The following is a 3,174-nucleotide window of genomic DNA, read 5'->3' on the forward strand; positions in this document are numbered from 1 at the left end:
GAGGAGGGGAGGAGGGGGCGGGGGGTGTGTTTTTGATCATTGTTTTTTTTTTTTTCAAGGTTCTCCTCTGACCTGCTCCTTCTTTGTTCTTTCTTGCAGTTCCTCCGTGGCTCCACCAGGCTCCTCCGTCATGGTTCAGTGGAGAGGAGGACAGAAAGAGAAGAAGTTCAACCTGGAAACATCAACTGAGAGAAGAGGAAGCAATATTTTTAAAATAATTAAAAATAAGACAATATAAAATCAAATATAAAGTCAACTAAATCAGAAATCAAACCCTGTAATCCAGTCAATAAATTCTCAGACAGATTATCATTTTAGCCTTTATGCACGACCTTTACGTGTCACTTATCTTAGTTCACACTCCTGACCCCTCCCCCCCGTTCAATTTTAGGCCCGAGAGTCCAAACGTTTGCCCTCGCCTGGACTAAACTGAGGCTCAATAGAACCACGTTCCATTTTTTTCTCCTTCATTTTGGCTTTAATTTCCCTCAGTATGGAGTAGAGAAAACCAACCACCACCTGGACATTTCAGCAAAGTTTGGAGGAGGCTCCGTGATGGTTTAGGGCTGCATTTCAACCGGCTGCGTTGTGAAACCCAATGGACCAAGTTTACGGAGCTCAATGATGAGTCATCTGTATCTGATGTCTTCAAAAAACAATATGTGAACACGAAGAACGCCCAGAGGAGGAGGAGACGTTCTTCACGTTCTTCCTTGAGTTACAGTGGAACAACTCACCACACGTGTCTGCCCCCTGCTGTCCGCACACCACCTCAACTTGACCCCGACGACCTGGCGGCGAGTTTGTTTTCTCCTGCACAACGTGTCACGAGTGCTCGTCCAGCACGAGGTCACGGCGGCAGAACAGCGCTCTGTACAGAGGTGACGGCAGCTGGGAAACCGTATACATTTGAAAAGACGCTCCACGTGCCGTTCTCCTCTCCGATAACCGCCGCCGCGCCTCAGCACAGCGACCTTGAAGCCACCAGGTTCTAATCAGAGGAGACGACGCCGCCTCATTTCCTGGAAGTGTTTATTCAAAAAGCAGGACAATAAATACAGATTTTACTGCCCCTACTGGCTGAGAATCACCACAACACGCTGTATCTGTGAGACACTGATAGGGGGTGCTAATGAGTCTAAAGGCCTTCACCTCGACGCTCTAACTACAGGGAAAAGAAGCAAAGATAAAAAAGTTGAAAAAATATATACTCTCCTCACGTGAGCCAGCGCTGCTCATTTGTTAACAATAATAAGAATAAAATATGTGAAAAAGTCAAATGTTGAAAAATAAAAACATCAATGTTTTGAGTTCAATTCTTTCAAAGTTGTGGTTTAAGATTTAACTCAATAACAATACGATAAAATTCCCCATTTTTAAGGCGATTCACGATACATCATTACAGCCGTAGTTTTAGTTTAATTAATTAATTGATTAATTACATTTTTTATTTTATTTATTTTTTTTAATTTTGTTGCGGAGATGCAGCACATAACAGAAACAGATCTGTGAATCAAAGGAATGAAACAAAAAAAAAAGAACCAGGAAATGTGGAGCTGGGAGATTTCATTTGCCTTTTCTGTCCTGCAGGTGGCGTCGACTCATGAACTCAACACTGTGTTAACCAAAGGAACAAACAAAAGACATTTATTCCATTCGTACCCCTTCAGGTGGCGCTACTAATACACCGTGGGACAGAGGACAGTCTGCAGCGACTTGACTTTTAGTTGTTGTTTTGTTTGGGATGAAGACCGGGTTTAGAACCCACACCCTTCCTCGGTTTCCTCCCCCTGAATGTGAGGCGGCTGCAGTGACAAATAGAGTTCGAGTAAACGGTGAAACGGTACTTTCTTTGATACTGGACGTGTTTAATAGCTGCGTCAGTAGAGGTTAGAGCCAAAGGAAAACAACAACAGAGCTGATACAATAAAATGGAAACAAATACATCACAGAGAAACGACGGCGAACACCACCACTGGTTCCTGTGGATCTGAGGACGCTGCGTTTGCACGGACTAGTACCAGGAACTAGTACCAGGAACTACTGGATCTCTGAGCCAGTCCAGAGAGGCCCAAAGCTGTTTGGTGACGAAGAAAAATAGTTCTCGTAGCAGTGACCTGACGATGAGGTCATTCAACCCAGGCCAAAGCTGTTTGGTGACGTAGAAAAATAGTTCTGGTAGCAGTGTGACCTGACGATGAGGTCATTCAACCCACGTCATGTACAGCACGGCACCAGAGTGGCCCACACCAGGCGAACATGTGGTCAACGTCTACAGTGCAAACCGTGGGCCGCATCTTGACCAAACGTCGGATGTGGTCCACCTACCCAGGTAAGCCCCGCCCCCCCATCTGAGAGACGGGGGCGTCTTAAAACGTCAACAAAGAATAATTCTAGAAACATCTCCTGGTGGTCCAGATTCTGGACTGTGGACCACATCATGGCCACATTTTAAACAAAGGTGAACCCTACAGTGTGGTCTACATCTGGTGCCCACATCTGGACTAAATTCAGGCTTAAAGAAGGGTTGCATCAGTATCGCTTTATTCCACCACGAGACACGGACCGGGCTGCTCACGACTCGGTCAAACCAGCTTCAAACTGTGGGCCAGGTTCTTGGTACTAGCCAGCAGAGGCGCAGGAACACACGTACAAGAACAAAAAAAAAAAGTACCAGATGAGTGGATAGGAACTTCCTGTACCTTCAGTTTGATATGTTTAACTTCACTTTTCCTCCTTTCTCTTCACAGACAGCTCAGCTCAGAGTGAGCCGCCGCCGGGTCTGCATCCTTCATGTTGAATGTCGTCCACATTTAAAAAGGCAACTCCAGTCGGACGACCGGACGTCAAAGGCAGAGCTGGACCTCGGACAGAGACCCTCTGAAAACTTCTAGCTAACGCTACTCTACGTCCGTGTATAAAATCCCAGCCGCCTCGCACTAACACTCGCGCTCCCAGTTAAGAAACTCACGTCGACACGTACACGTTAAAAAGCGCTCGTCACCCAAACGTTTGAACCTTTGGTCCACGACTCCTTAGAAAAATAGTAAAAATGTAATGCCATTTTTTTTTCCTTCAATATTATCTGGTATAAAATGGGAAACAGAAAAGCCTGGTCTACTGAGCCAGAGGACGGGGAAACAAACTGCAGGACTTTGAGGGGAGGGTGTCGTG

Source organism: Cynoglossus semilaevis, chromosome 20 (genome assembly GCF_000523025.1).
Source record: "Cynoglossus semilaevis isolate Cse_v1.0 chromosome 20, Cse_v1.0, whole genome shotgun sequence".
Classification (NCBI taxonomy): Eukaryota; Metazoa; Chordata; class Actinopteri; order Pleuronectiformes; family Cynoglossidae; genus Cynoglossus; species Cynoglossus semilaevis.